We start from the raw sequence: 24825 nt of genomic DNA, 5'->3' as shown, positions 1-24825 counted from the left end.
TATGTTTATTACAGATTAGTTCTAAATTACATATCTGTGTTTGGTAAATAATGACTATGTATTATTTAGTATCAATAATCAATTTGTGAAATGTCGTAACAGATCGTGTTTTTGGGTCAGATTTGAGTTATGCTTTGTTTGATAAAGTGAATACACCTGCGCTGATTACCTTAATTTTTAACCTATTTATCTTTGTCATTATTTATTTAATACTCTAATTATTCCATGGAGCGTTTCTTCAATAAACATACTTCCGAACATTATTTCTCAAATGGGACAACAAATATAAATTTACAAAGGCATATTAACATATAAATACCAATATAAATAGACCTATGTGTCTATGGGTATACAGAAAATATAAATAGATTGTTCTAATATATCTACAAAAACGTAAATACATTTAAATTGGACTGCATACACGGGGATGGTCGATCCAAAAACTGAGCTGCGCTGCGCATGCTCTGAGATCTGAAATCCTATCGAATCATGAAGCAGATTTCCTCAGATAGCAAATTACGATTTAAACGAATAGTCCCGAATGGTAGTGGTGGTTCATTCATTTCGGAAAAGAAATCTATAATTTTAAATGACTAAAAAAAAAAATAACTTCGTTAACATTGAAACCTCAAAATAAATATCTCTGCCGGTAGTACACAAAAGCAGTGTATTTTAACGTACAGTCGAATGGATATATCTTGTGAAATATAGCACGCAGGTATAGTTTCTTGGCAGTTTATAATAAAGGATTATCTAGTGTTGTTGTTTATATAGATATAGTGTCATAACTTTAAATAGTTTTCGAGATTTTTTTAGCTCGGGGCACCCTATCAAAAGAAAGGAAAATTAGAAGATATTTAACAATATTTAGCAAATAATTGGTAGTCTGATACTAATGTGTTATATCCCTTATACCATTAGACCATTAGGAGAAGCTATAACAATTTGTCAACTTTTTTCAAAGATTGTGGCTCTTTTTGGACCATTTATACTATATTGAGGCTTTTAAATTTGGATTCACACCCTAGATCACCGTAAGCACTCTAAGTAACAGAAGTTTAAGAAAGGAAAAAAAAGAGAAGTTTTCGGGATGAAAGCATCTGAATAGCCCCCAAAAATGAAAATACTAGATTTTCAGCGTCCCATTATATATTGCCTAACCAGCGAATTTTTACCATTTAGATGTCATACGATCGTCCATTGTTCCGGTTATCCATGACACTTTAGTTGTTTTGAAATCTTACGTAGTAATCACTTTTTTCGCAAGATCACCATTTTTTTATTTTTTATGTTTTTTTTCTCAAAATATCGGATATTTTTTCGACTACTTCCAGTTTCTGGATCATTGTTGGGATAATTTTAACAAGTTGTTTGGTTACCTAACCTTCTGTACAAGAAGTTTCAGAAAAATCCATTCAGCTGTTTTCCAAAGAAAGAAAAATAGAAGAGCATTTTCAGTAATTTAAGGATTTTTCAACTTTTTTCCAAGATAGAGGCTCTTTTTGGACCACTTATATTATTTCAATGCATTTATTTTTGGACTCTGAGTAAAAAATTTTTAAGAAAAATCGTAGTTTTCATTTTCGAGAAAATGGCGTCTCAAAATGCTCCAAAAACGGAAAATACTAGATTTTCGGCGTACCATAATTTATTTTCTAGCCATCTAAATCGTATCATTCAGATGTCATATGATAGTCCATTAATGGGCTATCCAGCGATACTTTAGTTCTTTTGGTCCGCTAAAGAGAAGAAAGCATACGAAAGTTCATTCACTGGGCTACCGAACGATACTTTAGCTCTTTTGATCTGGTAATATCCAAAGGAGAAATCGCATTTTTGGAATAAATCTTCACTTTTATGTATTTTTTTCAAAATATCGGATATCTTATCGACTACTTCCGGTTTACGTATCAATTTCGGGATAGTTTTAAAACGTGGTGTTGGCATTTAACTTCATGTACCAGAAGATTCAGAAACATCCATTGAGCAATTTTGAATAAAAATTAAAATTTAACGATTTTTCAATTTTTTTCAAAGTTTGAGGCTCTTTTTTTGACTATTTATATCTTTTCAAGTCTTTTACATTTGGATGCACACCCTAGGCCACAACTCGCTAAGCTGTAGGTCCAATAGTCAATCCCCATATTAGTCGAGAAATTATCAGATTTTCCAGCTTGGTTCTTCCCTTGTGAAAAGTGTAAGGACGATGGATGACCTGACAAAGGAAAACATATAGTCAGAGGGGATGAGAAACCTAGGTACTATGTACGCATTTACTTGCACGTAACACAACCCAAAACAATTGGAATACTAAATAAGTTCCTTATGGCGCTGCTGTCCTGGCAAAAATCCTTCATACCACAATTGATTATCTATTTCTGGTAATGTGCACCACTTTGATGCCATTTTCTACCTAAGCAGCTGTGGGAGCGCCAGTCACATATTTTAAGGAACGGTGGGGGGGGGGAACCAAATGGTTAACGCGTCCGCATTCCATCATGAGGTCTATCATTGAATCGATTGGTGTGGATGTGTCATAGTTTATACATGACAAGGACTACGGCTTGTCCAATCTCCTGGGTTTCCTCCCACTGCGAAAGTTTCTGTCACGAAGTGCTGTGGATGCCAGAACCCTGCTGTACGTAACCAGGGCATAGGTCATCTGGTTTCCTCCCACTGCTAAAGACCCCAACGCACAAGCATATTATTGAAATGAAGTGTAACCATAAGTTATGCCAAAAATGACCTATTTTGTGTCGATGGATGTTAAACAACATTTCCTCATCAGCCAAGTCGGTATAAGAAATAGATTTTCACGATTAGCTATTACACACGTGAAATAACAAGGGTCTGTAATTGCATCATGTCGCGTAGTCTCTGACACCCATAACCCCCTAATCTTCAACGTACAGGAGGGGTTTTAGACTGTTGTCAATATTTCACGAAAAGTTCCTTTGCCCATGCCTAACCGGGAGTGTTTTTTTTAGATGGTTCATTATCCAGTATATTTGGAGAGAGAGAGAGAAATGGGGTTTAACGTCCACTCGATACAAACTAGGTCATTTCGGGACTAACATGGTTTAATTTTATTTCAATAATTCGCTTGCGCGTAGGGGTCTTTAGCAGTGGGAGGAAACTGGGGGACCCGGAGAAAACCCACGAGGTTGGACAGGCGACCCTACTCCTTGCCACGTACAACCGGGGTCCAATATATTTGGAGTCAGAACACTATTAATTTCTCCAATGTTGAATCACTGGTGTTCTACATGCAGTAGCCCATTCCCTAATTTCATCGAGAACTTCCCTTTACAGCACAGCTAGTATGACATTATGGGATCATCAGAGTACTGACTTTGTATAAGGGTTGACCACCAAAATTTCAATTCACTGATATTCATAGCAGACTGGGGACAGAATATCATGACCGTATTAGTGCAAAAACAAAACAACGCTTCTTGGCTTGTTGTATTCTTACGCCATAAAAGTCTCAAATCAGGCAGAAAATAGAAATTCAATACCTCTTCACCAATTCTACACCCAAATGGCAATACAGATAGGCAATCAAAATGACAAAAAAGAAACGAGACGGACACCAAATCAGGCAGAACATAGATATTCAATACCTCTTCATCAATTCTACACCAAAATTTCAATACAGATCGTCAAAGAATATGCCATAAAAGAAGGGAGAAAAATATATCTAAAAATCTAAAAATAACCGGCACTACCGGGCTACGATTTATCCTAAACAAATAGGAAAAGAAACCAATGCAGTTTGGTTCAATGATAAATATGTAAGACAAAATCATACTCAAAATCGGCCAAGGCAAAATGACATGATTAACAGAATTCAATTTGGCGTTCTTCAGGAATTATCAGAGAGCGGTAACTCGTAATCAGTGTCTTTCAGTGGCTGGGGGGGGGGGGGGGGGAGTCAGATAAATAATTTCTTTTTAAATTCATCAAACACAGAGTGGTTATGCAAGCGAAATGTGTCGAAAAATCGAATGTGACAAACATCAATTTAAAAAATGTATTTTTCATTTGGTGGCTGGCATTTTTTTCCAAATGACTGCCAAATTTGGTAATATAATACCATTTTTTTAAAAAAAAGCAAAGAAAAACCCAACAACATTAATTTGGTAAAAAAAAAGGGGGGGGGGGGCAGCGATAAACTCCAACACTCGAGAATTCTTCATGGTAGAAATTCAAAATGGCCGGCAAAATGAAATCAAAAATGGTGGAATTTTAATTAATCAGTGTCTTTCAGTGGTGGGGGGATAAATAATTTCTTTTTAAATTAATCAAACACAGAGTGGTTATGCAAGCGAAATGTGTCGAAAAATCGAATTTGACAAACATCAATTAAAAAAATGTATTTTTCATTTGCTGGCGGGCATTTCTTTCCAAATGACTGCCAAATTTGGTAATATAATACCATTTTTTTTTTAAATCGAGAATTCTTGATGGTAGAAATTCAAAATGGCCGGCAAAATGAAATCCAAAATGGTGGAATTTTAATTAATCTTCATTTCTTTCCGTTGGGGTTGACTTGTAATATGTGGTATATATGGGTTTGGTGGTAGTTGGGTTCTATTTAAAAAATACTAATTATGAATGGTCCAGATGGTTTAAATATAAATCAACAAAATGGCGATGCCTGTCCTTGTGGATATTGCTTGTAATAAGGTTTTTACGATTACTGAATTCAATAATTGCTTCAAAACTCAATTTCAGATAGGATTGTCACACATCACATTTTGCGTAAGCTAGAAAAATCAGGACAAATTACTGAAAACATTTTTACGAACAGTTTTATAAAAGCAGGGAGAGAACCCCACCGGATCCCAAATAGAGTGGTAACCCCTCGCGAGGCTAAGTTCAGGGACCCTCGTTCCCCTTGTGAAAAACTGTACTACTGTGGCAATCACAAGAGCCTGTCGTGAAATGAATAACAGGCCTTGATTATCGGCCTTGAAACTACCAGGGACAGACCGGGGGTAGAGGATATCTAAATCATGATGAACCCTGTAGTTCGGATAGAGTCTCTAAACCATGATGTATCATGTAGTTCGGATAGAGTCCCTCTAGTACCAACGGTAGAAATGACGATCGAAACTAGCCTAAAATTGAATCGCTAATATCTCGGTTCAGAGTGAACCAATTTTCCTGAACTTTTCAGCATATTTTGTTTTTATTATCTATTTTTTAACTATTATAGCGAGAACTGTCAGTTCATTATCTAATCTTACCTAATGCCCCTTTAAGAGTAACAACCCATTAGATTATTATCAGAAATCGTTACAATTTGTTTGGCGTCTAGTTCTGCCGCATGCTAACGTTTAGTATACAAAAGTCATGAATTCAGCTGTTGTAAATCAAGGGCAGTATTCATTAGAAACCCTTGGAAATCATTAGGCTTCGTTGTCCCATGGCCTTAAATACTGTGCATAATCAATCGGATGATAATTTTTGTCCCTGGAGCGTCCACCAGTTGTTTCAAGGTCATCAACATCACATAACCTTAACCAATGTGTATGAATTTGAAGTCAATCGGATATCAACTTTAGTCTCCAGAGCGTCCACAATTCAAGATCAGTTGGGATGCCCGGTATTTGTAATGTTACTCGGTATGTGTGCTAGATTGACTGGTATATATTTAGAAACTTTTACAAAAACATTATTCAACCATGTTTCAACTCCAGACGTCATCAAATAGAAGAATTGAATCATATATAGACCATCACATCAATCCAAACATCTTAATCATTACTGAAAGTTTAATTTAACAATTAATACAACAAATAATCTATTCCAGACTACCCCAACTTTTACCCATCTTCATTTTCACTGAAAGTAGAACTGAAAGTTTCATAGCATTTTCCATTTGTTGTTTGATTACTTTGACAACGTTTTCAATTTCTGCACCAGAAACCTCATATATTAACTCATCGTGTAATTGGAGTAAAAGAAAGGCGCCTTCGGGTAGATTCTTTTTTTCTTTACCTGGAAATAAAATGTTTTGAAATTGATTATCTTATGCACACACATTACACAGAAATTGTAACCTTGATGGTTATTTCCATGAAAACAGAAACAACTTTATAAATCTGGATATGATTTACTTTAACACTATAACAGCTACCACAATTAAAGGAATAACAACTACATACTATCTAAAAAATATTCGGTGTATAATTTCTTGGTCAACAAGCGGTTGCCATGCTAGGTACACACACATTTTGCAAGAGATGAACGGATATCAGAGAAAATCGACAGGGCTGTTAAAACCCGATTCAAGATTTATCTCCAGAATTTAATATGTCATACACATGCTGACAAAGGCTCAGTTTTTAAAAGAAGTATCCTTATTGTTCACGGTTATTTTTAAATTATGTAGCATAATTTTTAATTTTGTAGCATAATTTTTAATTTTGTAGCATAATTTTTAATTTTGTAGCATAGTTTTTAATTTTGTAGCATATTTTTAATTTTGTAGCATAATTTTTAATTTTGTAGCATAATTTTTAATTTTGTAGCATAATTTTTTAATTTTGCAAAATAATTTTTTAATTTTGTAGAATATTTTTTAATTTTGTTGACTAATTTTTAATTTTGTAAATTTGTTTTCAATTTTGTAAATTTGTGTTGGCCGAGGAAGTTCATCGGGAATTTCCGGCATGGATAACACTAGTCATTGATGTAGGACAGAGGGTCTGTCAAGGGGGAGCGAGAGAGAAATGGGGGTTAACGTCCACTCGACACAAACAACTAGGTCATTTCGGGACTAACATATGGTTCAATTTTATTTCAATAATTCGCTGGCACGTAGGGGTCTTTAGTAGTGGGAGGACTTAGCCCAGTCGGAGCAGTAGGACGTTATACCCCATTTCATTTTGTCGCCTACCTCGGCATTTTCATACTTTCATTTGACCTCGGCTGCACGCCTTCAAATGCGCTGTTTTTAAAGAAACTTGGGACTATAGTCATTACTATAGTCATTGTTTTTCAAAGATAGGTTGCCAGGCAACGAAACATACGCCCACAGCAGCTAAATCGTCCGACGGTCGACAAGGGTTGTCGCTTATTTATTCCTTTTTAGGTAATTGGGGGCCTTTACAAGACGTTCCATACAATTCAGATCATAATTTTTGTCGTTTGTGGCTTCACAAGGTTTTACAAACTGAAACAAGGGCCTCAACTTTGGAAGTAGTTTACAGAAATTGTTGACATTTGACAAGCTTTTTCGTTTTACTAATTTAAATAATGCACATAAATTTTATACAGATCGGATGATTACTTTTGCCATTCAAACATTCACAGGGTTCACAAAGTAAAACAAGGGCCATAACTCTAGAAATAATTGATGAAAACTGCTGAAATTAAGATGCATATAAATTTCATACATATTGGATGATAACTTTCATCAATCGAGCATTGACAAGGTTGAACAAAATGAAACAAGGGCCATAACTCTAGAAGTAATTATTGTAAATTGTCGAAATTCAATAGGCTTTGTGGTTTCACTATTTTAAATAATGCATATAAATTTCAGAAAGATCGAATGATAACATTTGACGTTAGAGCGTTCACAAGGTTCAACAAAGTGAAACTTTGGAAGTAGTTTATAGAAATTGCTGAAATTCAATGGGCTTCTTCGTTTCACTAATTTAAATAATGCATTTAAATTTCAGAAAGATCGGATGATAATTTTTCGCGTTGCAGCGTTCACAAGGTTCAATAAAGTGAAACAAGGGCCATTACTCTAGACGTAATAAACGGAAATTGCTGAAATTCAATAGGCTACTTCGACTCACTAATTTAAATAATGCATATAATTTTCAGAAAGATCGAATGATAACATTTGACGTTAGAGCGTTCACAAGGTTCAATAAAGTGAAACAAGGGACATAACTCTAGACGCAATAAACGGAAATTGCCGAAATTCAATAGGCTTCTTCGTCTCACTAATTTAAATAATGCATATAAATTTCACAAAGATCGGGTGATAACTTTTGGCATTGGAGCGTTCACAATGTTCAATAAAGTGAAACAAGGGCCATAACACTAGACGTAAGAAAGGGAAATTGTTGAAATTCAATAGGCTTCTTCATTTCACTATTTAAAAAATGCATGTAATTTTCAGAAAGATCGAATAATAAATTTTGACGTTAGAGCGTTCACAAGGTTCAATAAAGTGAAACAAAGGCCATAACTCTAGACGTAATAAACGGAAATTGCTGAAATTCAATAGGCTTCTTTATCTCACCAATGTGAACAACATATATTAATTTTAAAACTATCGGATCATAACTTTTGGCGTTAGAGCGTTCATATAATAATATGATATTATGGACAGGTCGATTTAATTAAATTATTTACACTTAATGGGTTGAAAATTGGTAAAAACACCAAATAAAAACGTCCGTGTATATTGTCGGTAATGAAACATTTATAAAACACTGAAATCTGATTAAGAGTAACAACTCAATAAGTAATTATCAGAAAATCATTAGAATTCGTTTGGCTTTTAGTTCTGTTGCATGCCAACGTTTAGTATACACATTTAATATCATGAATTTGGCCGTTCAAGTTATCAAAATCCATTGAAAATCAATATACTTGTTCGTCTCTATGGAGGGGTATCGCTGTCAATATCAAATGCTCTGCTAAAATGTATTTTCTATTGATTACGTGTAAAAAGTACAATGTACAAAGTCTTAATACCGGGAATGATAAAGTCAAATTACGTCTAAGGCCAAAGTTAAATGTAAAACGCCAAATGCAATGTGTCAAATGTTTTATTGGATATTTTGAAGTGATCAAGGGCCATAACTCTGGCATTAATTATCAGAAATAGCCGAAAACCAATAGGCTTCTTCGTCTCATGGCCTTAAACACTGTGCATAAATTTAAAGTCAATCGGATATTAACTTCGTCTCATGACCTTAAACACTATGTATAAATGTAGAGTCAATCGGATATTAACTTTAGCCTCTAGAGCGTCCACAATCCGGACGGGGGCGACGACAATATACGACCACATTTCAATGTGGGCGTATAATAAAACCATAGAATTTACATGGATACCATCCCATGTTGGCATAGTAGGCAATGAGTCTGCAGACAATCTGGCTCGCAACGGTAATGTTTATCTGGGAAGAGTCATACACAATAAAACTGATAATGAAATGCGTTTAAGTGATGGATAATGGCCGAAGACTGTCCATTATGTAAATAGAAAGAACAACCGAGGAAATGTATCTTAAATCGTTGGGATTGCACACGGTGGTAGAGGGACTAAAAAAGTCACTTTAAAACACAGTTTTAAAATTGCTGTCGTGAGGACGGGTCATTTTCTCACTTTGTCGAAATTATGTCGCTGTTGTTGTTTAGTAAGCGTCATTCCATGAGAAAACCATGCAAAATCGTGCAGAATCGGGAAGATGGAGGGTCGGCAGATCGAGTTCATCTCTGGGGCATTTTATGGACTCCTCCTGACTACTTCACAGCCAGAAGGGCCGATTTCAAAATTTCACCGTTATTGAGAAACAGGCTCTGGCTGATTTTTGGCCAATTTTGCCATTTTTCAGGTCATTTTTGGTCAATTTTCAGCCACCTATTGTGGCGAGTCTGGGGTTTGGATGAAAATGGTGGTGATTGGTGATGTTAGTGGGGGTCTTCCTGTGCCCCAGTGTGAAGACCATGAAATAGCACAATTGTAAGATATGGTGAATAAAACAGAAAATATACACCTGCGAAATCATAAGTCAAAGTTGGTGAATTTTCCCTATTGTAAATCTCTCATTCTCTATTAAATGGCCAACTACTTGCATTCAGGGTAAGCCAGCTCTCTCCGTTTCTTCAGCTTGAAACCCCCTCGAGCAAAAATAGTCTCTTTGATGAGGCTTGGTATCCAATCCAAGATGGCCGTGACCAAAAGCGCACAAAATTGCGGTTTTTCTTCATGTTTGGCCATTAAATGTGGTACATATCCCAGATATGACCAAGAGAATCACTTCGTACGAAGTCCAAAAGGTTTGAGGTCTACAATACATATTTTACCCCTAGATCATTTTGGAAAGCCAAGTCTTAAGTTTTGTAACCTGTGCATATACCTGGGAGCGCTCCCCCTAACCCTCCCATATTTAATGGGAGTTAAAATTCAATGTCCATCTACAATTTTTTTGCAAGCGTTTCACACTTAACACTAAGAAACAGAATGCATGACTTAAGAGCATACAATGTTGTGCTAATGCTTCTTAAGAGCTTAATTAATTAGCACTAATTAGTGACCGTAATTAATATTTAGAGTCCATAACTGAAACAAAGCCTGAAAGCTAGCTAACCAAGTCATGAAACCAAAAATATCACTTAAGAGCGACAAAAGTTGAACAAACCTTGCTTAAGACTCGTTCAAAGGTGACAAAGGTCAAAGGTCACTAATCAATGGCCATAATTAAAATTTAGTGTCCATAACTGAAACAAAGCCTAAAAGCTAGCTAACCAAGTCAGGAAACCCAAAATATCACTTAAGAGCGACAAAAGTTGAACAAACCTTGCTTAAGAGTGGTTCAAAGGTGACAAGGGTCAAAGGTAAAATTTTAGGTCACATAACGACGTTTGAGTGTATTTGATTAAATTGTCTTGTCCGGGATTATTTTTCTTTCTAACACCATATCTATGAGTTTCACTGCACAAAATGACTGCTTAAGAGCATGAAATTCTGTACTAACGCTACTTAAGAGCTAATTAATTAGCACTAATTTGTGACCATAATTAAAATTTAGAGTCCATAGCTGAAACAAAGCCTAAAAGCTAGCTAACCAAGTCAGGAAGCCAACAATATGACTTAAGAGCAAAAAAAGTTGAACAAACTTGGCGTAAGACTGGTGACAGAGGTCATATTTTGGGCCACATTATGACCAATTAACCAATCAACCCATCAAATTGCTTAACTCTGCTTGCCCTAAAGAGACGCGGAAAAACTATGCAACGAATCACTCTAAATATTGAGAATGGAAGTATAGAACTGGATAACTCTCTTGTTTTAAAAAAATGCAGAATTATGAATTAGTCCATATATGATTCGAAACATTTATGTGTTCTCCTTTACATGGATCTTTACGGAAAAAAACTCGAAATCGGAAGGTTATTTTCCGTATAATGCTATCAAGACCGGCTTATACTTACAAGATGTTTGTGCTAGATAAGATAAGATGTTAATTGCATCAAAACGTCCAGTCTATTTAGGACAACACGTATAATACATATAACATAGAAAACACATACATTTACACACAAGTAATACATGTACATTCATACAGACATCCGATACTCTTGTTGGCTAATAGTCTTGTTTCATCATTTTCATTCTATTATGGATAATCGCTCCTAAATATTTCCAATTGTAAATTAGATTTACTGTGGAGTGAAGCACGGATTTCGGAATGCGATGCTGTTTTGGGCGATTTCAACACCAGAGATGCTTCTTAAAGCGAGAATTTCAAATTTTCTAAGAAAGTCAAAACATAAAGTGTCAAATGAACGAACTTGCGAACCTCAACAAAGCCCCCGAAAATTTTGAAAAATTGACTGTCGGAAATGCAGTCTGGCAGTATTTCAGGCATTGAATATTTCTTACCAGATACCGCCTGTCGCCAAATCACTAGTTTATCCGACCAGACAGGAAAGTGTAAAACGGACGGAGTGAGTTACTCAAGGTGAATGAATATTTTCGTCGCGATATTTTGTGCCATAGACTGCCGGAAATGCAGCCTGGCAACATTTCAGACACTGGTTGTCGAGATAAATAGAGCTGACCAGATACTGTTCGTCGCCAAATCACCAGCTTATTCGAATAGAGAGGGTGGTGTCAAACGAACGGAGTGAGTCTGTCAAGTGAATGTATATTCTCGCCGCATTAACATATACCCAAAAACTTTGAAGATCGTAAAAAGCACTTCCCATGTGATTCACGTGTTATTGTTTATAGTAGGTTTACAGCAGGTTTACAGCAGGATGGACTTGGTCAGGAATCACTCAGACTCTACAACATGCAAGTCTATGACTGAGTGGGGATGTGGGATTTAAACACTGTAGAAAGTATTACCGAAACGTATCACAAATACATTTTTTTTATTTTCTAAAATTATTGGGGGGGGGGGGGGGCGGCAAACAGAGGGCAGACCAGATTTAGGGGTGGGGGCAAATGCCCCCCTTGGCGCCGCCACTGGTTCCATACATTTCTGTCTCCTCATTAACTGTATGCTTTTTATCTGTTCGTAATAATATTATATTGTTAACGATTGTAAATATGGATCAAGTACTGTCAAGCTTGATGTAGGCTATATAGTAACCTGTGATTGTTTCCCATAAAAACTGTGTTCTGTTAAATAAAAGGGGTTGATAAGAAAATTTGTTCGCAAACTAACTGATAAGTCCACAATAAATAAATACTTTAATTTTAACAAGCACACACCTCGAAAGTAATTTAAAATGGCTGTTAAATCGAATAATGCCTAAAAGGAAGTTTAGTCTCCTTCAATTTTAAAATTCCTTGTTGTACTGATAACTTTGCCATACTTTCAAGTGCATAATTATTGCTGACATCAACATTATTGTCATCCGCCTTTCGAAGAAAGCAGAGAACTATTAAAATGGGCTTGTTCGTCTGTCTGTTCATCAAGCGATTTGGGACACAATAACTCTTCTTCTAATTGAGGTAGAATTTTTAAACTTGGTGCAGGTGTTGGTTATGTGAATGTCTTGATGGAGTTCGAAAATGCGCATTTTATGTTTAGGATCAGCAGAGATAAGCAATTTGATTGATTGATTGGTCATAATGTGGCCCAAAATATGACCTTTGTCGCCATTCTTACGCCAAGTTTGTTCAACTTTTGTCGCTCTTAAGTGATATTGTTGGCTTCCTGACTTGGTTAGCTAGCTTTTAGGCTTTGTTTCAGCTATGGACTCTAAATTTTAATTATGGTCACAAATTAGTGCTAATTAATTAGCTCTTAAGTAGCATTAGTACAGCATTTCATACTCTTAAGCAGTCATTTTGTGCAGTGAAACCCATAGAAATGGTGTTAGAAAGAAAAATAATCCCGGACAAGACAATTTAATCAAATACACTCAAACGTCGTTATGTGACCTAAAATTTGACCCTTGTCACCTTTGAACCACTTTTAAGCAAGGTTTGTTCAACTTTTGTCGCTCTTAAGTGATATTTTTGGTTTCCTGACTTAGTTAGCTAGCTTTTAGGCTTTGTTTCAGTTATGGACATTAAATTTTAATTATGGTCATTGATTAGTGACCTTTGTCACCTTTGAACGAGTCTTAAGCAAGGTTTGTTCAACTTTTGTCGCTCTTAAGTGATATTTTTGGTTTCATGACTTGGTTAGCTATTGGTAGTGACACCAGTGACAGTAATGACTACCATTACCTGATCTAGGCCTATTATTGGTAGTTCTAAGTCATTACTGTTACTGGTGTCACTACCAATAGCTGTTACAGAAGGAAGGGGCATTGTGGCAGTTCCAATACCCATAGCTTCAGATGATGTAGTAGCAGTAGATTGATGATGGACGTAAGCAGCATTACCAGTAGCTACAGGTGATGTAGCAGTGGGAGGGATGTCATCAGTTCTAACAGTAACCTAAAACAACCAATCCACATAAAATAATTTTCTAAGTATTTGCAGGGGTCCCTTTTACCAGCCAGTCCATCATTCGGAGACTGGATGCAAGAAAATTTTCAATGCCCCATATACGTTGGGGTTGATATCAACAATATTTAGAGAGGTGGCCCCTGATAGAAATGTCCTTCATATACAAATTTAGTTTTAAAGGGCATGGCAAGATTTATTTTGGGCTCTGAAAATGATCCTATGATGAAGTTTAATTTTTTACCCTACGTCATATCATTTATTTGAAGAACTAACCTGCGGTGGTGTAGCAAATTGGCTCTTTTGACAGCCCATTTCCTCATTGTGGACAGCATAGTGTTTTCATCCTTTTGGAATATTCCATTTGAGACCCAGGCGGTAGCGATGGGCCGCATATATCACCTTTCCATCTAGAATCGACTTATCAAGATCAAAAATCCCACTTCGTCAAGTAATCAGCTTCCATTCGGTTCTCAATTCACTTATTGCTATGTAATGTGCTAAAGGACGGGCCTTAATGTCCGTAGTACACTCTTTCAATCTATTAAGTCATTTCATTGCTCATATCTAGGATATGTACCACATTCTATGGCCAAAAATGAAGAAAAAACACAATTTTCTGCGGTCTCGGGCGCGGCCATCATGGATTGGATACCAATCATCATCAAAGAGACTAGTTTTGTTCGAGCGGGTTTCAGACTGCTACCTGCGAGCGCTGGCGAATGATTTGGTGAAGAAACGGAGAAAGCTGGCTTACCCTGAATGAAAGTAGTTGGCCATTTCATAGAGAATGAGAGATTACAATAGGGAAAATTCATCAACTTTGACTTATTATTTCGCATTGATTGAAGAGAGGCGACAGAGATTTTATTTTTTATATCGATAGAGTATGTCGAGCTGTGCATAAAACCATTTCGATATTTTGATCTACCCCCGCATCATAGAAAATAGAGCTAATTTCCGCAGGTGTATGTTTTCGGTTGTAGTAGCTATATGTTACAATTTTGCTGATCATTACTCCCAGAGAATAGATGCGACTTTATGGTCTTCACACTGGGGCACAGGAAGGCCCCCCACTTACATCACCAATCACAACCATCTCCATCCAAACCCTAGACTTGCTACAGTAGGTGGCTGAAAATTGACCAAAAATGACCTGAAAAATGGCAAAATTGGTCAAAAATCACCCAGAGGCTGTTTCTCAATAACGATGAAATTTTAAGATCGGCCCTCCTGGCTGTGAAGTAGTCTTGAGGAGTCCATAAAATCCCCCCGAGATGAACTTGATCTGCCGACCCCCATCTTCCCACCTTCTGCAAGGTTTTCTCGTGGAATGACTCTTAAAGATTAAACTTCCAATACATTAGATGTGATATTATGGACAGGTTGATTTAATTAAATTATTTACACTTAATGGGTTGAAAATTGGTAAACAAATACAATACAAACGTCCATGTATACCAAAAGTCTCCTTAAAATTGGTTAACACACAAAATAAAAAGTCCTTGTATACTCCTGTACTCTTTTACTCGGGGAAATTAGAACCAAAATACTCTTCTGACGGAAATGTTTCTTGAATCGTTTGGACTGCACACGGTGGGTGGTAGAGGGACTCAAAAGGTCAATTTAAAGCACACTTATAAAATCACTATCGCGAGAAGAGAGGGCGGGTCATCTTCTCTCTTTGTCATAATAAAAATATGTTACAACAGGAGGTCCAGCTGATTGATGTTTGGCGCAATCAGTGCGGATAGAAAAAAAAACCATGGGGAAAAAGAATCCGCTTGAGTAACGTGGAAAAGCGAAGTGCTCACTGTAAAAACCACATAGCTGGACCCGTGGATTATTTAGATATTAAAAATTAAAAACTGTTCGTCCAGTAAGTTCCACATGGTTAAAAGTTAGTTAAAAGTCCTATAATACGGTTCACAACGTCATCAATTAAAAGTTAAAGGCATTCCATTAGGGGTTTTCTTGCGTATGGCTCTCCCCAGATAAACGTTACCTGAAAAGAAGAGCCAGCAGCAACACAGAACAAGGAAATTAAAACAAATTAAAACATGGATAGAAATAATACATGGCCTTTAATAGTTACGCATAAATGAAATTAAATTGATTGATATGTACTGTCGTTGTTAATAATGGTTGTGTAGGTCCCTATTTTTTTTATTTTATCATTATTTTTCCCTAGTATATTAATATATTAAATCACGCAGTAGGCTGAACCGCCATATGTCCTACAACAATAGTTCCTTCCTTTGTAACTAGATATGTAGTTTCCTATCTTAACGTTAATTTATTCTGATATTATTAAAGCATCCAGGTGGCTTAGGGGCCAACGTGGTCTACACAACCAGTTATCTTTCTTTGACTAGTGCTCTTTTAACGCAACTAACTTAAAAGTTAATTCCCGATTCTGCTATGAAATTTGAGATAGCTTCATAAATTTTATATGACACATTCCGAGGGAGGGGGGGGCGGGTACATTTTGGAGGGTATATTGTATATTGAAGTTTGGCATCTTCGTACAGGGAGTCTTTTCTCTTCCAATGGTGACATGATTAGCGGTCAAATTATGGCCGCATTCTCACTTCACTGGGTTAAATTTATGGTCGGTAATTAAATCTTTAGTTCTCAGTCTTGTGATTAAGCTACAAATTTTGCGAGATGGGTAATTGACTTCAGCTTTCACAACCATATCGTTATTTAATTTGAATGTGAAAGTATTTGCTCTGGCCAACTCAGTTTTCCATTCTGATTTAATCTTAGTTTTAACAATGCTGTTAAATTCATGAACGCTTTATTTTAAGTCTTCGGTCTGGCAGAGACTGGATCCTTTGCGAGCAAGATTGTCTGCAGACTCATTGCCTACTATGCCAACATGGGATGGTATCCATGTAAATTCTACGGTTTTATTTTTCTTTCGGAGGGAACAAACACTCGCTCGAATATTCTGAACAATTTCTGATCTAGATGTTGTTGTTTCATGTATTATTGACTTTATGCTGCTAAGGGAGTCTGACACAATGACTGCTCTTTGAATGGTGGATGACATAAGCCACTCAAGAGCTGTGGATATTGCCTTTAATTCTGCGGTATGGATGGAGCATCCATCTGGTAGCCTTATTGATACATGAACATTAAATTTAGGAATAGCTACACCTAATTATCAATGCTCTCAATTTATATGATTATTACTTGAAACCATTTCACTTCTTAAAAGCCACGTTAAATTATTTCTATCGGATTCATAGATTTTCGTAGCGCGTTGATAACAATTTCACACCTAGGGTTAGGGTTAGGGTTAGGGATATGGCTACATCGACTGTTTTTATGACATTATAAAACAAATTCTAAATTGGATCTCAAATTAAATTAAATTACGAAATAAATTATTCCAGCAAATTGTTTTATTTAATTAAAGGATTAAGAAATCGATCAGGCGTTAATGAATACGAACGTCCTCTGTATATAGGCAATTAAGGAATAAACACGTTCTTTAATAAAATAAGTACAATTGAATAGGTAGTAATATTCATCGCCGACTGTATTTACTTTACATAAAGGGCAATTTCTTTGTTCAAAATCTACATTCATCCATCTCCCGACCTCGACAGCGAGTTTATGGTTACATGTTCTACATCTTATAAAAGTATATTTATAATTATTCCGCAATGAATAAGATACGGTTCTAATTGAAATTCCGTCTTATAAATTCTATAATTAACTAAAAATACTGATCTTTTAGTCTTTAAACAATTCCTATTTCAGTTCACCTGGATTTCGCCGCCTGTTGTGAGTTCCATACATAACTATATCCACATTCGTCAAGACTATTTTTAACAGAGATTTATATAATAACAAAGAATATTTGCTAGTTTTACCACTTATCATTTTAATTCAAAATCTAACCATTCTTTGCTTAAAATAAATACTTAAAGGGTATCTCCCAGTTTCACCATTTAACATACACAGAGGAGTATTTTTTTTCTACTTTCAATATATTTCTTAAAAACTGGTTAAGGATAGTTTCTATGGCGGATACTTCCCCAAATCCCCATATTTGAAAACCGTACAGTAATATCGGAAGTATAGTATGATCAAAAAGTTTAAGTTGACAGTCAATGGGCAGATTGCGATTATGGACCCTCGAATACAAGAGGTATATAGCTTTAGATGCCCGGTTTTTAATTCTTTGTTGCGCTTGCGCGAAGCTGCATCCGTTAGATTTTGCTTCCTGATCATTGTATCCGTATAAATTGGGTATTTATGTTCCAGAAGTTTCAGAAACCACCATTTGGCCGTAAAAACAAACTGAAGCTTACAAATGGACACAAAATTCGAAAAAAAAATCGAAAAAAAGGGCGATAACTCTGAATGGAACTTATATTACTGAAATCGGATCGACATCAGGTATCCAAAAATGTAGGTCAAAGTTGAATATTTTGAAAATTAAAAAAAATTGTCTCGTAAACGACATGTTTGCAATTTTCGAACGATATAAGTCAACGACAAAGTTTCGAAATATTCAACTGCTATTGTTCCGGAATAGACTCAGGGTTTCCAGTAATGTCTGATTTTTGGGCACCGTATCAAATTAGACCACTTCCGGTCTGCGCAGAAGTTTCAAAAGTAGTCGATCAAGTAGGCACCACATGGTTTCCCAATAGAAAATTAGGTCCCAGATCGCTATCTGTTACAGACACTGAGAAATAGGCTCCCGGGCGGAAAAATAATAATAATTTTAGTAATCTCAATAGGCTTTCAGATTAATAATTTTAGTAAAAACAATAGGCTTTCAGACCGAAAGCCTAACTAGACCTGCATGGCAGTACTGAATCGGATTTCAGGCAACAGACCCGAAGAAAGCATACGAAATTCCATTCACTGGGCTATCGAACGATACTTTAGACCTTTTGATCTAGTAATATCCAACGGAGAAATCGCGTTTTTGGCAATAATCTTCATTTTTATGCATTTTTTCAAAATATCGGATATCTTCCGGTTTACGTATCAATTTCGGGATAATTTTAAAACATGGCGTTGGCAGTTAACTTCCTGTACCAGAAGATTCAGAAACATCCATCGAGCAATTTTGAATAAAAAGAAAAATAGAAGAGCATTTTCAGTAATTCAACGATTTTTTTTTTTCAAAGTTTGAGGCTCTTTTTGGACTATTTATATCATTTCAAGTCTTTTACATTTGGATGCACAACCTAGACCACAACTCGCTAATCTCTAGGTCCAATAGTCACTCCCCATATGTCCTGACAAAGGACAACATATAGTCAGAGGGGGTGAGAAACCTAGGTCCTATGTACACATTTGCTTGCACGTAACACAACCCAAAACAATTGGAAGTTCCCTATAGCGCTGCTGTCCGAGCAAAAATCTTTCATACCACACTTGTTAAAATTTTCTAAATTGATTATCTATTTCTGGTATTGTGCACCACTTTGATGCCATTTTCTACCTAAGCAGGTGTGGGAGTGCCAGTTACATATTTTAAGGAAAGGTGGGGGGACCAAATGGTTAACGCTTCTTCCACACAAGCTACGCAATGTGAAAACTTAATAATAATCCGAATAAAAACAATAGTGTTTCACACAAGCTACGCAGTGTGAAACCCTAATAAAAGTGTGGAGAGATTTTCACCCTGTAGAACTCCTGTCTTACAGGGAAAGGGTTCAGATATTTTGTTTTTATATTTCACAGAGAACGTTATGTCTTGATACATGTTATAAATAACATTAAAACATTTACCAATAATACCAGAAATCAAAACTTTATAACAGAGACCTATTCTCCATACCTGATCAAAAGCTTTACTAAAATCTATAAATGTACAAAAAACACCTTAAATAAGATATAATTGCATACAATGCAAATAAGTGATCTGTTACGGAGTAATCTTTTCTAAACCCAGCCTGTGTTTCGTTCAGTATATTGTGTTCGTCTAGAAATTTTTTTAATCTATTATTTATAGTGGAAGTAAAAAATTTTCCAAGACAGCTGAGGATCGTTATGGGTCTATAGTTTTCAGGTAAGCCGGGGTCACCTTTCTTTTTATATACAGGCACACATGCTCCCAATAGTCCAAGAAGCTGGTACAATCCCAGAGTTAACCAGCGGCTGCCAGGCAGGATACGCCCACATTTTCGAGAGATGGATAGAGAACAAGCTAAAAAGGAAGTGATTTTTCCTACAATCAAGGGCCATAATTCAGAAAATTACAATTCGATATGCGCAAATATCAAAAGGAACCGAGATCTTTGGGTTATATACTTACATTTCAAGTTTTAACAAAATCGAATAAACTTTGGAGCTCAGAGGAAAATAAATGAAAAACAGTGGTTTTAACGATATTTTAAGACTAACGTGTGTACAGACAGATGGTAAATAATCTTTAGATCACTGATAATGTGCCTTTGATATGTAATTATAATCTGGATTGCTATTTTCCAAGTACAAGACGATCACATGTATTTGTTTACATATCGCTAAGGGGGCCATATTGTTGTTCCTGCCTCATACGACTACAGATATAGTCAACGACATCTCTTATTTGACTGAATTTATCTAGTGATCGGTATAAACTAAACTATGATGGAATCGCCAGTATCTACCAGAAAAAGACCCCCTACAAGATCACCAATAGAGATGCAACAAGACATTCTAATGGCTGCAAACAAAAATGAAACACTAAAGAAACAGAGAGTGGTCCAAAAGAACATAAAATCAATGCTATTAAAAGCAAGTTACCCTTCAGTACCATCACCCCCCACTGCTAGTGAATTATTTGATTCAAAGTGCATTACAGAACAAGAAGACAATTTTGAGGACCTGTTACACTTCCCTGAGGCAGTCAAAGACATTGACCAAACACTATTAGCAGACACTGTAAGTACAATTGCTTTGAAGGTAGCAGACTCTTTCAGACAGGCTCCTGTTCAAAACTTATTAAGACAAATGATAGGTGAGATAGTAAATGACAGTCTTGAAAAATTTGTAACTCCACTGAAAGAAGAAGTGAACTGTTTAAAGATAGAGCTAGCTAGAGTTACAAACTACCTGAACAATAAAATACAAATGAGAACAGATGAGCTGGAACAGTATAGCAGAAAGAATTGTATCAGAATAAATGGAGTCGAAGAACAAAATAAAGAAAATATTGAAAAGAAGACACTTGATGTTTTGCAGATTGTATGCCCTAATATTGTTTCCGGTGATATAGAGAACTGCCATAGAGTTGGTAAACCAGGGAGAGGACCAAGACAGATAATTCTCAGATTTAACAGCTACAAAAGTAAGAGAAAGATTTTTAGTGACATGAAGCAACACAAGAACCTACCAGAAAAAGTCTACATTAATGAAGATCTGACAAAATATAGATCATATATCTATAGTCTTACAAGAAAGGCCTATAAATCTAAATCCATTAGTCAGTGTTGGACCAGAGATGGTAAGGTATATGTAAGACTTAATCCTGTCTCAGAAGACGAATTTGGCATGGTCAAAAGAATTTTAACTCCCTTAGACATCCCAGGCTACAACCCCAGGGAAGAAAACATAATAAAGTATTGTGGTGAATCCATAACGCCCGTTCCCGAATAGCATATCCACAGAAACATTCTAACCAGCATATTAGAATATTTGTTATGTAACTTTATTAATATTTATTACCTAGCTTATCTACCATAGTTTTTATCTAGGTTTAGGCAACGATGAAAAATCTGACATCTAAATTCTACATTTATTTAGCAGACAGACAGTGTTTTTATTATTTGAAAATCAATGAATTATTTAATACCATAATCTACCTACCTTTATTCCTTTGATAGTCTTGTCATTACTGTTTCTGCAATATCGAAATACTTGATATCAAACTCGTACCTGTCTCTATCTGACATGGATAATTTCCATGTTGTTCAACAACTTTGATATGTCAGATGTGAAATTAAATGTCAAATTCATAGATATGATTATTAACCAGTATTAATCTCCAATCAAAAGTATACTTACCTACTAAATTAAAACAAACAGTGCCTTTATTGTTGACTATCATAAAATAATTGATACTCATACCTACCTTTGACTACTAAATAACTATTATCATGTATTACTTAATCCACACATGGATACCAACCTTATCTACTAACATTGTCTTTATTGTTGATTATTATGAAATACAAATATTGAAACTAACAAATAATTAAAGTAAACAAAGTCCATAGTTAAATACTAGACATCTATATGCATACTTACCTTTGCTATAAAAATGTATCTACTGAAAAACTTGATATCCATATTTGATATCCATAACATGGATCATACATCTGCTGTGTGTACAGCATTGAAACACTTGATATTTATTTTACTATGGATAATGTAGTTTGTGCTGAACACTATTGAAATATTTATATATCCATAACATTATGGATCATGTATTCTCGACTCAAACAATATGAAAACATTTCCATATCAATATTACTATCGATAAGGTGTTAACTGTATATTGAAAAAAAATTGATAACTATATTGCTATACTCAATGTATTTCGTGTTGGAACGACATTGAAATGTTTGATGTGCATATGGCTATAGACAATGTATCTACTGTTTAACAACATTGAAATATCTGATACACATATTATTATAACAAATGTTATTATTGTATAGCCTTATTATAACTAATGTTATTATTGTATGTTCTACATGTATATTGAAAGATTAACATTGAAAATGTACTTACTGTGTATTCAACATTGAAATGTTTGATATCTAGATAATACAGTCAATGTATCTACTGTATGTATAACACTGAAAATTTGTTACCACATTACTACAGAAAATCTACTTACTGTTCAAATAACGCTGAAATATTAGATATTCATATCACTATATCCACATTATTATAGTATTATAACATATAATTGGTGTACTCAAATTATGTGTGTACAACATTGAAATATTTGAATCCCATATTAATATAGATAATGTACAATCAGCTCAAACAACTTTGAAATATTTGATAACCATATAACTATAGATAATGCATCTAATGTTTAATTAACTTTGCAATAATTGATATCCATATTACTATAGATAATGCATTTACTGTATATTTAACATTGAAATATTTGATATCCATTTTACTATAGATTATAATGTACTTAGAGTTTTAAAAAACGTTCAGCTACTTGATATCCCTATTACTATAGACACTGTCTTTACTACTTGGTATCCCTACTACTATAGATAATGTCTTTACTACTTGATATCCCTATTACTATAGATAATGTCTTTTCTGTGTAAACAACTTTGAAATATTTAATATCAATATTACTGTAGATAAATATTCCCCGGTTGTACGTGTCGCCTGTCCAACCTTGTGGGTTTTCTCCGGGTCCTCTGGTTTCCTCCCACTGCTAAAGACCCCTACGCGCAAGCGAATTATATAAATAAAATTGAACCATGTGTTAGTTCCGAAATGACCTAGTTTGTGTCGAGTGGACGTTAAACCCCATTTCTCTAGATAATGAATTTACTATATATTCGACATTGAAATACCTATTATTGTAGATATATTCACTATGTATTCAAAACTGAAGTATTTAATATCCCTATATTATAAAGTATTCACTGTGTGTTTAACATTGAAATATTTAATACCCATATTACTGTAGAAAATGTATGCACCGTGTGTTCAACATTGAAATATTCAATATCCATGTTATAGATAATGTATCTACTGTTTGAAGAACATTGCAATATTCTGATACCCATATTACTATAGATAATGTATTTATTATATAAATAAAATTGAACTATTTTGTAATCCATAGCACTATATGTATTACTAAGGGTTTATTTAGCTACAATATGTTGTGCCTTGATTTACTCTGAACAGGACTGAAATATTATATATGTATTTTTAACTACAACCAAAGTCAGAGTCGGTATTATTTGACAAACTTTGAAATATGTGATATTATAGGTAAATTTTAATTATATTATCCATAGATATTGTCTACATTCGATTACATCGCTATTCATACCTAACTTTTGGTAAAATGGGAAATTACTTCAGAGAACATCGTAACTGTTTGATATTGAACTATCCATTATCCATATTATTATTGATAGCAAATCTACCGTTACTGTTACTATTGAAAATCCATATATCCATGATATCCATATTACTATTTACTGACTAAACAGCCTTGAAATATTTGATGTCCATATGTTATAGATAATGTATGCAATGTGTGTTCAACGCTACAATATTTAATATCCAATATTTAATATCTATATTACTATAGAAAATGTATGTAAAGTTTGTTCTATGTATTTAATGTATTTTCAACATTGAAATATTTGATACCCATATTACTGTAGATAATGTATGCACTGTGTGTTAAACATTGAAATATTCAATATCCATGTTATAGATAATGTATCTACTGTGAACAACACTGAAATATTGAATATCAATGTTACTGTATATAGATATCTACTCTTTGAGCAACCTCGGAACATTTGATTCCATATTATTATAGCCAATGTTTTTACAGTATGGACTATATTGAAACATTTGACGTGAATTATTATAGCTTATATATCTACTGCATGAGCTATATTGAAATACCGGATACCTATATTACTGTAGATAATGTATTTACTGTATGGACATCACTAATTTATACCTAAATGTATACGTACATATATGTACTATGAGGGTACCTTCCGTTATTTACTATATTCAGACAATAACTTTATGTTTTGATTAATATTGAATTACGTGATAGCAAAATTTACACAAAACTGTGGCCTGAACATTTTCAAGTATAACTTTAATATTGTCCAAAGTCTCTTAGCCCCGATATATTTCGATCGCATACTCGAAGCGTGACAACTTATGATTTTCCCCTATTTTAATTATAACTTTAATATTGTCCAAAGTCTCTGAGCCCCGATATATTTCGATCGCATACTCGAAGCGTGACAACTTATGATTTTCCCCTACTTTGTTGTATATACCTCTACATAATAGTATTAAGAACTCTCGATCACTTAAACTCTTATCCTACCCGAACTGTGTACCTACTTTTACAAAATAATACAGCAACACTCCTATTTTTCAACCTCTTATTAACC

At 34.9% G+C, this 24825-nt stretch overlaps 1 long non-coding RNA gene across 1 annotated transcript; it reads right to left on the bottom strand.

The window, feature by feature from the left end:
- Positions 1-5762: 5762 nt before the first annotated feature.
- LOC130012462 (uncharacterized) lies at positions 5763-21988 on the bottom strand. Its single transcript, XR_008787896.1, has 2 exons — positions 21935-21988; positions 5763-6006 (listed from the first exon to the last, which is right to left on the bottom strand). It is a non-coding gene; the product is annotated as an uncharacterized LOC130012462 (long non-coding RNA).
- Positions 21989-24825: the final 2837 nt, after the last annotated feature.

The sequence above is a fragment of the Patella vulgata genome, chromosome 4, assembly GCF_932274485.2.
Source record: "Patella vulgata chromosome 4, xgPatVulg1.2, whole genome shotgun sequence".
Lineage (NCBI taxonomy): Eukaryota > Metazoa > Mollusca > Gastropoda > Patellidae > Patella > Patella vulgata.
The sequence above is the reverse complement of the archived record's forward strand: the minus strand, read 5'-3'. Positions and strand labels throughout refer to the sequence as shown.